Genomic DNA, 11,739 nt, shown 5'->3' with positions numbered 1-11,739 from the left:
GGTCCTGGGATCGAGCCTCACATCAGGCTCTCTGCTCAGCAAGGAGCCTGCTTCCCCCTCTCTCTGCCTGCATCTTTGCCTACTTGTGATCTCTGTCTGTCAAATAAATAAAATAAAATCTTAAAAAAAAAAAATTCCAGGCGCCTGGGTGGCTCAGTGGGTTAAGCCTCTGCCTTCGGCTCAGGTCATGATCTCAGGGTCCTGGGATTGAGCCCCACATCGGGCTCTCTGCTTGGCAGGGAGCCTGCTTCCCCTTCTCTCTCTACCTGCCTCTCTGCCTAGTTGTGATCTCTTTCTGTCAAATAAATAAATAAAATCTTTAAAAAAAAATTCCGTGCAGAATGGGTGAATATGGTCCTTTTGGTCCTTAGTTAATACGCCCCTTATCTAATTTATGTCCCCTATGAAGCTCAATGATTTGGTGATAGGTGAAGCGGAGGGAGAAGAAAACATCTTGAGGGGAAAAATCTGCAAACAGGAGACCTCCTCATATTGTTCCTGATGCAGGATGAGTTATTCGTCCTCAAGGAGCCACTCACGGTGGTTGGGGCCCTCAGAAACCACAGCAGGCTTCTAGAACTGGGACAAGTTGGCCCATCGCTTGGCCAGTGCCATCCAGTATAACTGCAACACAGCTGCATATCTGTACCCTGGATTGGGGGCTGTCCTCAACCTTAGGGGGTTTCTCCGTGTGCTGGTTCACTGTGGGGGGAACTTCAAAGGGACTTACGTGGCTTCCAAGAGCTGTCAGAACGCTTGACTCTCTGGCATCGTGCCAGCATCACACGTTAATTAAATTATATGGCAGAAACACTACAATGTCAAGGTCAGATATTACAGCCGTCAAAGCCTAACATTAGGCACAGTATTTTATAGCACAGAGCAAAGTATACCTTTAAACAAATTTCTTTATCTTTCCTGCGTCCTCTCTTGCCTCTGGCTGTGAAGACATCCACCACTCAACCATTCCTACGTGAAGAGCATCAGGGAGAACTTGTCTGGGGGTCCGTAAGACCCTCTTTGGCTTATCAGACAGAAGGACTCCTGGGATCGCACCCACTGGCCTGTCTGACCCTCACCTTGGGACGGAAGTGGGCCTTTTGTGAGCCTGAAACTTCCTGAGAGATAGAGCGAGAGCGAGAGCGAGAAAGAGAGGCATGCTCTTCCTGGCTTTGCCCCTAAAGTCAATGTTGGTTCTCCAAAGATGTTTCTATCAGCCGGGCAGTGGCTAGCTAGACCAGAAAGGGGGGGGCGGGGGGGCGTTTTCCCTCCAAATGCCTTTTGAATAAGCAAGGCTAGACATTCTCCACCAGTGTGGAAACTGTCCACAGAAAAGCACTTGGGGCTCATACACCGCTCCGCCTCGGCTCGGAGCATAGCTGAGCTGGGCGATGCTCTCAGGGGGATGATTATGCAGCCGCATTCCGGGTTTCCCTTGCCCTCGCCAATGAACTTGGGGCCAAATGACTCATGGGCAATCACCAAAGCAAAGTTGATACCAAATGCGTTTCAGCGTCCAGACTCCCCCGTCCTTTTGGGCACCTTCTGTACATGCCAGGCATTCTTTTTAGATTTTTCTGAAATCTGGCGTAGGACTACCCTCCACGTTAGAAGGGCAAAGGGAGGCCCCAAGAGTGACTGCATAAAGCTACGCAGTAGTCAGGTGACAGAGCCCGCTTTCCAAGAGAGCAGTCTTGGTTCCACCCTGCCAACCACTACTGTGGTCTTTGCTGTTTGAACTCCACAAGATTTATTAAAGGCCCACCATGAACAAGGCACCCTGAGATGGTGCCAGGGGCTGGCAGGGCAGGGGGGTTGGCACAAGGAGAAAGGATGGACGAGCGACATATCTACGAGGGCAAAGTATTCCTAACTAACACTGGAAGATAAAGTTAAATTAATTCAGATCTTTGAAGGGGTTTTGAATTCTTTCCAAGGGTAGGCGTGTTGAATAAATATAGCGCTTTTGAAAATCTGCCTTCCTATATGGGTGTTCATTGTACTGTTCCTTCGATTTTTCTGTGGGTTTGGGGTTTTCAAAAATAAAATAAAATAATTTTTTTAAAAAAGAATTAGCCTTCATAGATGATCTCAGGGAGGGTAAGCAAGAATTCAGGGAGCAGTGACCACCCCCCCCCAAGAGAGACAAACTGGAAAGGGGTAGGAGGGGCTTACTTTCCCTCGGCACACCCTTGATATCTATCCTTAGAATTTTGGGGCACACACAGGTGTTCCCCCTAACATCTGCCACTAACCATGACCTTTTCTGGGTGGAACCCCAGCAAAGAGAACACAGAACTCCCCATGCCCCAGTCCCCGTCCAGCAGGTTGGCAGCTCAGAGTTGGGGGGAAATCTTTGGTTTTCCAGCTGTAGATGGAAAGTAGGCAGAAGCATGCCATCCGCCCTTCGGCTTGAACAATATATGCCTGAAGAGGAAAACCAAGGGCAGCTCTTTCCCCTGGTTTCAATTAGTGTGAGCACAGTGAGATTTTTGGCTACGTGGGGCTTATCTCTCTTCGGGGGGATTGTAAGTTCTCTAAGGAGGGGCCCAAAGCCTGGGGTCTCCCCTAGCCTCCCCCAACGGCCACAGATGCAATGCCCGACCAAGAAGAGGGGCTAGGTGTTGAACAAATGCTCACCTCCCGGAAGGGCCACGGGCCTGGTGCTCTCCCCATTATATGTGCATGTGGGTACCTCTCAGAGCCTTGGGTGTCACACTTATCACAAGTCGGCACATCCAATGTGCTATTTTCATGGCACCCCACTGTCAACAGTGGCCAAAGGTCTGCAGCTGCCCAGGGTCCACAGCTGCCCAAGATGGCTGCTCAAAGCCAGAAGCTACCAGTCAGGGGCCCCGGGCCACCCCCAGATGCACTGGGCCACCCCAAGGGGCTGGCCACTGGCAACCCACTCCCTCTTGGGAAGTTCTGGGCTAAGGGGCTGGGGGACCGTGGACTGGCACTGGAACTAGCACCCTGAGTGGCGAGAGGGAGGGCTGAGAGGACCACCGGGGCTTGGGCTGGGTTCGAGGGTGTGCCCAGGTCTGGGGGCCAACGAAGGCCTGAGTGGTGGGCTGGAAAGGGCACGCTGCCAGCTCAGGCTGGCCCACAGCCAGGAAGTCTGACTGAACTTGGGCCAGCCCTGTTGGCCCACAGACTCTGTAAGCTGAACTGCTCCCCGGAGCTCCTTGGCCTCTTTGTTTTCCCTTCCCCGCAGATCTCCCTTAGTGTTTAGGAATGTGCTTTGAAGGTTCCAGCATGTTTCGCCTCTGCTTAGGGAAACCAAGAGCGGAGGCTGGGCGGAGGCCAGATGGCTGCAGGGAGGGCACCTGTGATCACACTGCGAGAGCCCCAAGGGGCAGGTGGAATCCGGGGGGTACAGACTGGGGGGCACTTCTGCTGGCTCCCCTTCTGTGCTGGGAGATTCCGTTTCCAGTGCTAAACCTTGGAGAGTCTCGGGTTTGTTTTGTTGAGGGAGGCAGTATTCCCTTACCGGCTCCCCCAGAGAGCCTACATTTGTCCAGGAGCTTTTGGGGATAAGCTCCACTTTTCTATTTGTCCAGAGTAACAGAAAGAACTCTAAGGAGCGCTCCAGCAGGGAAACTTGCCTCCCTGATTTGCATTAGACTCATGCTCTGGGCAGACCCTGCAAGGAAAGTGGAGCGAAGGGGCCTGATCCGGATCTCCTCTTTCGCACCTCCAGCCCTGGGAGGACAGTCTCACACCCAGGCCACCCCACTTGTAAACCTTGTTGTGGGCAGCATATAAAAGCAGACCCCTGCGAGTGGCCAGCTTCTTTCTTCCCTTCTCCAGCCCCTTCGCCCCTTGTCCTTTAAGGCCTTTGTTACCAGGCACAGAAAAAGGACTGTGGCTTCCCTGTGTATTCCTTGGAGGGCTCACAGCACCGGGTCCAGAGTAGGGCTTTGCACACAGCAAGTGCTTAATATATGCTAAATGACTAAAATCCTGGGCCTCTGCAGTGACCAAGAGCACCCCGGATCTTCCTCTAGCCACCAGTCACCTTCCTCCTCAGATTCGGTCTCCCAAACCAGGGAGCTCTGGGTTCCGGTCTTACTTTCACCAGTAATGGGTTACTTCGAGCAAGCGTTTTGTTTCTTTTTTACCCTCTGAACCGATTTCTTCAGCTTCAGCAAAGTGGAAGGGGGGCTAATGAAAGCCCCCGAGCTTCCATATTCTAGGGGAATGTACATCCCCTCCCCTTCACCAGCCAGGGTGGGGTGGGGTGGGAAATGACCATGACCCAGGTCGCGCCATTTTGATACTGCCCAGGCTCAGGTCTTTCATGGGATCCCTGGCCTTCAGCTGAGGATTCTCCCCTGCTTTTCCACGGTCTGTTTAGCTTCACAACACACACCTGGTCCTTGGGCTCCGGACACATCCGTTCCTTTCTGTCCTCACAGCCATTTATAAATACAGCCGTAGCTCCCGCGTGCGACGGGGGCCAAGGCACATGAGCAATAACTCCAACGCCGCAAGGGCACCCGAGTCATTTTTCTGCAGCCAGCATTGTCCCTTTGGAGCTACGGTAGACCTCCCTCCTGCCTGGTGGTGACACAAGGCCCTGTGTCCTTATCCATAGGCTCCGGATTTGCTCTGTTTTCCCCTTCCTAATTTCCATTTCTCCTTGATTTCAGCAAGACGTTTAACGTACACTCAGATGCTCTGCTGAGGGTAAACAGAAAGCGTGATCGGTGGGATCCCTTCCTCCTGGCTCTCAGAAGATGCACTCTGTCTGCCCAGGTAATGACCCCCTTTTCCTCCCAGCTTCCTCTCAGCCTCCATATATTTAGCGCACGTTGCCCTGGATAGAGTTTAATTAGGTACCAATGCACCCAGGGGCAAGAAGCGAGGACCCTTCTCCAGTTGAGCAAATGGGGCCCGGCCCAGCACAGGAGCCTGCAGCCAGCACCCCCACTCCCAGGTAGAGGTTGTCCTTTCTCAGCTAATGATCGCCTTAGGCACCAAGTGATGGAAAATCCAGGCGGGCTGGTGAGCTGCAGGGCACAGCGAGGGACGGTTGTATGGACCAGTTTAACATGGCTGGGGGAGGGATGGCAGAAGGAATACTGTGTGTGTGCTTCCTGGTCTCTTTTCTCTCCCTTCCCTGCTGGCTTTCCTTCGTTCTTGCTCTCGATTTCAGTTTTCTGTTCTGTTTCTAGCCCACGCGAGTCGAAATTAGAAAGGTCTTTGCATTCATTTATTTGTTTTAATAAAGACAGCATTTTTAAGCGGCATATTTGCAGCAATTGAGTGTTAAACTAAACACCAAGCCGACTAAATGTGTTAGGGGGAAATGAAAAGTCGGTTTACAAGAAACATATAATTAACACGTTCTCTGACTTTCCCTAAGCCTTTGTCTGGCTGGGGACAAGGCAGAGGAACCATAATCAACTTTAATAAAATGAAAGATGGTATCGAGGCAAAAGGGGAACGAAAAAGTTTGGAGTGGGAAACAAATCTCAAGAGGGAATTCCTGAGTGATAATAAAATATGTTTAAAAAAATGAATCTCCTGTTGCCTTGTTTTAGTCAACAGCCATTTCTCCTTACCACGACGAAGGCTCCAGAAGGCTCTAATTTGTACTGTACTTGTTAGCCACTGAAGCTGAGACCTGGGGCGGGGGGCGGGGGGGGGGGGGGGATGGAGAGGGGGTATGGAAGAGGGAAGAGAGGTGGGAAGGGGAGGAGGGTATGAGGGGCAGGCAGGAGATGCAGGGGAGTTTCCGGAGGCTGATCTACCCAGGCTAATGGAAATTACTACTGCACAAACACCAGAGTCTTCACGTGGCCTGACTTCCAATAAACTGTTCCCCTCCTCACCCCTTGGAGAAAGTGAAATAAGACATTAGACTTTCAATAATCTCATATGGTGATGATCAATCAAAACCCAGAGGAGAAGGCCAATTTATAGAAATTGTATCTGCTTCACTGGGCGGCTGCAACCAGGGAACGGCAAAGAACGCCGTGCTTGCCTTTGATGTGTGAAGTTGCCTAAAAATGACAAATGCCAAAAAATATCGCCTGTTCACACGAGGGCTTTTCAAAAGGGAGAAGGTGCCCAGGCGAGGCTTGTTTGAGGCAGCTGGCGGCAGGGACCTGCCTGTTTAGGGCACATCCAACTATTTTTACTGTCTTTTGGCCATTTTCAGCTGGCAGTTCCATCTTTCTTGTTTGTTTTATCGCCAATAAAGTTTATTTACTGAATTAACTTTTAAATAGATCCTCTACTTTGTTCTTCAAAGTTGGCTTCTGGGACTTGAGCCTTTTTAGCTGGGACCTCTCCTGCCTTTGTGACCAGCTCTCACCAACCTCCCCTGCTCCCCCACCACACACACCCCATTCCCAATCCCGGAGGTGAAGGGCTCAGCTTGTTAACCCCTTGCCGGCCGGTGTCTTTTCTCTGTAGCTACTAATCACCTCCTTTTGATCACTGCCAAGTTCTCAGGTTGAAGGAAGGAGAAGACCTCTTGACCATTCTGGCTGCCTTTCCACATGAGCCTGAAAATGTCGACAAATTTGAAACATCTGCCTGGCTGCTTTGGTCTGATTGCTAAAATATGCCGACCTCAAGCCCCCTCCCCCCCGCCCCTTTTAATCTGTTTCATATTCACAAATTAAGCATTTAGTCTGGGTAATAAATCAGGGCGGTTTACGAGGCTCACACGAGACAAACAAGCGAGCAGGGCACAACAGGAGCCCCTGATAGCGGAGTGCGCGCGGAGCTGCCAGGAGTCGGGAGCTCCACGCGCTCGAACGCCAAGCAGCCCCGGCGCGCCCTGACACGCCGCCAGCACCCACACTCCGGCGGGTCCCCGAGCGGGCGGATCGGAGGAGTGGGGCGGGAGGGGGGCGGAAGGGGGGCTGCTCCAGCCTGGGCGCGCACCCCTCCAACCTTCCCGAGAACCCGCGGCGCCCGGTCCACCCCAGCCCTGGGCAACTCGGCGCCCCCGCCCTGCCAGGGAGGGGCTGCTGGCAAAGGCGACAGCCTCACCCCGCACACACCCTGTGGTGGGCCCATTAAGCCTCTCCCAGCCGAGGAGACTGGATGCCCCCTCCCCCACCTCTCCCGTCCCGCCGGGTTCGGCCTTAAAGCTCCCAGGCCCACTTTCGCCAGAGAAGAAACGATCCCCCTCCACGTCCACGTGTGACCTCCACTAAGCCAGGGCGCTAGGCACCGCCCCCCACCCCATCTCTCCGCGTCGCCTCCTCCCAGGTTTTCTGTCCCAGCAGCCACAAAGCTACTTTCAGATTCAGAAATGGGGGGGTGGGGGTGGAGAAGGGCTCTCCTTTAGAGTGGATCGAGGCTTCAGAGAGGCAAGCGGAGGGGAGCAAAGGCACAAACAGGGCCCAGGCCCCGGCTGCAGAAACCCTGGCCCAGGCTTTAACGACCGCCCAAACTCAGGAGGGTTCTAATCTGCGCGTTTCCCGCCCTCCCCCGTGCACCAGCGAGAAGCGGACCTGGACGGGGGAATCTCTGGCCAGTTCCAGCCTAGGACCTTGGGAGACCCCGAAGGGGATAGTGGCTCCAGGTCACCTCTTCGGGGCCTGCGTCGCCCTTCCATGCTCAAGTTCCCTATCGACTGGCGTTCTCGACGCTACCGTGGGACGCGGCCGTGGAGAGACGGAGGGCGGGAAATCGGGCAGCCGGAACCCGCAGCCCACCCCAGACCCGGTGGGGGAGGCAAAAGAACGATTCCCCCACCTCGCAACACTGTACACACATCGCCCTTCCTCTCTTCTCCTAGCACACATTCCGACTGCGAAAGCCATTACCGCCGGCGCGCGAGAGACTTTTTAAATATTTACAGCCCGCTCTCCGCACGGTAGCCTGATCCATCTTGTGGGCGCGGAGGCGGGGCGCGGGGCTCCGCTCCGGGGGAGGTGCGGACCCGGGGCGGGGGGGCGCCAGCCGCCTCCCCCGCAGCCCCCGGGTTCTCCTGTAGGTCCCCACCTTGTCGGCCCCCCCCCGATGGGGAGGGGGCCAGAGACGGCGCGCAGCGCGCCCCGGGCGCTGCCGGGGCCTGAGCAGGCGGGGGGCAGCGTCGGGGAGGAGGGAGGGCCGGGAGGCTGATTTAAAGGTTCTCACCGGGAAGCGAGCGAGGCACAGACCTGAGAGCCGCCGCGCGGTGAAATCCGAGGAGCTCTCTTGGCGAGGAGGGGCTGTCAGAGGCCATTTATCTCTCGCCAGAGTGGAGGCTCGGCTCCCACACCGCCCGCGAGTAACAATGGCAGCGATCAGCAGCTCTGCACGCGCTTCAGTGCATGAATGGATTGCGGAAGATGCCTGCGCTCCTCTCCGCTCAGGCGGCTCTCGGAGCGCCCCCTCCCCGCCCGCCGCCTCCGCCCCCCGGCCTTCTCCGGCGGGAGAGCAAGCGGTGCGCCTCGGGGTTCGCGGGTCCGGCCCCGCGGCGCGGTCACTCTCACCCCGACCCCGACCGCCCTTCCCCCTGCCGCCCTTTCCGGGGCCTTGGCACCTTGCCACCGAGTGTCATTAGGGGCTGAAACTTGACACAGGCCTTCCCGACGCAGACACCCCCGCCAGCCCCCTCCCTCCTTCGCTCCCCTCGCGGCAAGTTTACTTTCAAGGAGTTGGACGCAGTTTCCTCCTCCAAGGCCGACAGTGTGCTGGCCCACGGGGAGGGGGCGGGCTCGGAAGGGTGTCTTCACCTGTCCCGCGGCCTAGGGTGTTCTCAGGCCCCTGGCTGGCTCCCTAGCCCGAGCACCCGAGGCCAGTGACCCCTTCCCCTCTTTGTAGCGGCTAATCCACCGAAAGTCCCTGCGATTGGCACAGGCACATGCACTCAGGGCACCCCTACCCGGACCCACACGTCTGGCCAATTTTCAGGTCAAAGACAGAACCCCGTAGTCAAATTCTCCACCGCTCACAGTCTCGAGAGTTTGGAGAACGCCACAGAAGGCGCGAGGTCGCCGCTGAAGAGTTCCCCCTTAACTCTGCAAAGTGGGTCTCATAAAAGCCCCCTTTCAGCTGCTGTCTAGGGCTGGGTGCATCAGGGAATGCAATGAGGGATACTCTGACCCTCTTCGGTTTACTAAATCAGAACCTCGGGATGTTTCAGTCCCCGAGGTCGCTGAGCCCGGGACACGTCGGCCTGGGCCGGGGGAGGGGGCATGAGGGGTGGACACTAGCAGCGATCCCAAGTCAGTGCCAACTAGCCAGCAGGAAGAGGCCGAGCTGAGCCCCAGGGTCGAGGGAAGGGGGCCACAGGCGCGCAAAGAGCTAGGCAGCATAAATGCCAAGATGCACTCGGCCAGGCAGAGCGCGACCAGCCGACCCAGGAGACTGGCGAGGGCAGGCGAAGAGCTGGCAGCGAGACAAAGCGGGAGGAGAAAGCTGGGGAGGCTCAGCCGCAGACCCGGAAACGCAGGCAGCAGCAGACGCCCGAGCCCCGACGCGGAGGCATGCGCAGCAGGCCCAGCCTGGCATACCCCTGGTGGCGTGCCTGGGGGACAACGACCAGGACTCCCGGCGGGGCCTACTGCCAGAGCTGGTCTCTGTTTGGCCTGAGCGGATTTGGCGAATCAGTCTGGACCTTCCTTGGCCGCGGGGAGGTCTTAACTTACAGGGACCCCTCTGGTCTCCGCCCCTCCCTGAACCCCAGACAAAGGTCTGGGTTAGAGAGTTTCAGCCCCTTAATCAGGGCTCAGAGCATGGCCCTTGGAGAATTCGTGTCTCCGCCCTGCGGGCCTCGGATAACTGTTTACCTGACTTGGAGGCAGCTGGAGGGCCACCACTGTCCACCGAAGTAACATTTGGGCTTCCCGATCTTAAGACTTTTATGACCAAGCCCACGCCCTGACTTTCCAACCAGCGGGAATCCAAACTGAACTTCCTGCGACGGGGAACAGTGTAATGTGGCGAAGAGGACCACAGCCTCCGGTTCTCGGCCACTCCCTCCCACTGCCCGTACAGTGAGCCCAGCAGCCCCTGCACTGGGCCAGCAGCGGCCCCAACTCATTGCTTCCCCCAACCCAGCCAACCCCAGCAGCCGCTGCAGAGCGCGACTGTCCTCCCTCCAACGGAGAAGAACGCTTTCCTGAGGCTATTGGCCATATTGGCCATGAACACACTAGCTACACCCCCCCCCCCCCAACACACACACACACACACACGGTTGCTCTGGCCCTTCCTATCTCCCGCTGGGTGGCCTCGAAACTTCACTGCCCAGTCTGAGGGCAGAGCAACGCTAAGCCAGGAGCCAAGGAGAGCAAGTGGATGGAGGTGGCCAAGGGAGAGGAGGCCAGCAGCCCGTAATGGAGGAGGGGGCTCCTGCCTGAGAGAAAGAAGCCAGCCGGGAGACACAGCCTGCAGGAGAGGGGGCGTATAAAGGGAAAGCCAACACTAATCCCTTAGCTGGCCTGGCCTCCTCCGGTGGGGCCTGACAGTCTACAAAAGCCTTTTCCCTGAATATTATATCATTTGCACCAGCCTCGCTGCCACGCTGCCGCGCTGTGAGGGAAGTCAGGCAGATACAGCATTACCCCCATTGGCAGAGGAGGAAAATGGGGCCCAGAGAGGTTAAGAGAGTCTGTACCAAGGTCGTAGAGCCAAGGGTGGTGGACGAGGCCCAAGGCCTGAGTTTCCTGCCCCCAAGTTCACTTTCCTGTTCAACAGCTGTGTGTGTGTGTGTGTGTGTGTGTGTGTGTGTGTTTGGGTGAAGATCCGTGTGGAGGGGAAGGGGGATGGCTGGACAAGGAATGCACAGTCCAGTCAGGGAAGTCCAGGAAGGAAGGACACAGCCCCACACCTCTTCCTCTACCCAGGTCTCACGGAGCGGACCACTCTTTCTGTAGCAGCCTGAGAGCTGGCCCCCAGCCCACCTGCCCAGGGGTGAGCTGCCAGTGCCTGGCAGTGCCTTCAGCATGGCTACTCCAGAGGTCTTGCAGCTTTGGGAGGCCTGGCTGTGCTTGTCTGCTCAGCTCTCCTCTCCCCCTGTCATCCCCGCCCCCAGCCTCGGCTGCAGGGCGCCTCGTGTCCAACTGTGGTTTCCGGGCAATAAAACAACTATTAAAGTCTCAGGCACGGCTGGTGATTTGCATCACATCCTCTCGTGCATGGATTCAATATTTAATACACAATATTGAATACGGATATTAAAAATCAATAGCTGAGGACCCCTGGGGAGGCGGCACAGTGCGATCCTGCTTCGGGAATACCACCAGCTCCTTTAAAAAGACAGGAACGGCAAGTTCAGCCAAGCCAAGCCCAGTGCCAGGGGAAGTGAGGACTAGGGGATGCCTCTCAGCTTCCTGGTATGCTTAACTGTAGGAACCGTAAGTCAAGCGAAAGGGAGGCCGAAGGGATTGTTTGTCCCCAAGCTTTCCTGGTTGTGGGGTGGGGGAGGGTAGGATTTGCTTCCGAACCAGCTACCTGGTGGTTGGTGCTGGTTTGGGGGGTTTGCTGTTTGCATTTCGGTTTGGGTCAGGTCTGAGTCCTGCAGGCAAGCTCTCAACTCTTCCCACCTTGAGGGCTCCTCTTCCTGGCCCTCCTGACATCCATCACCATAGGCCCCATGGGGAGCTCTTGGCAAAAGCTTTCAGGGACCTGTAAAAGGAATTCCAATGTCTCAGAATATTCTTTGCACGGGAAAAGAAACATGAATGCCTGCTACCAAACTCAGAGTTTTAAGCCCTTCTGAGGCATCACCAGCCTTCAAGACAGAAACCTTCTAGCCCTGTGGCCCACTCAAAGACCTGGGGA

The 11,739-nt window shown here is 56.1% G+C and overlaps 1 protein-coding gene across 1 annotated transcript in view; it reads right to left on the bottom strand.

Moving 5' to 3' along the window:
- The window catches only part of BCOR (BCL6 corepressor), a 90,419-nt gene extending 82,172 nt beyond the window's left edge, over positions 1-8,247 (bottom strand). The window contains exon 1 of the mRNA XM_059386023.1: positions 8,130-8,247. The gene's annotated coding sequence lies outside the window, so the exon portion shown is untranslated. The remainder of the gene's footprint in view (positions 1-8,129) is intronic.
- Between the last annotated feature and the right edge of the window lie 3,492 nt (positions 8,248-11,739).

Source organism: Mustela nigripes, chromosome X (genome assembly GCF_022355385.1).
Source record: "Mustela nigripes isolate SB6536 chromosome X, MUSNIG.SB6536, whole genome shotgun sequence".
NCBI lineage: Eukaryota > Metazoa > Chordata > Mammalia > Carnivora > Mustelidae > Mustela > Mustela nigripes.
The sequence above is the reverse complement of the archived record's forward strand: the minus strand, read 5'-3'. Positions and strand labels throughout refer to the sequence as shown.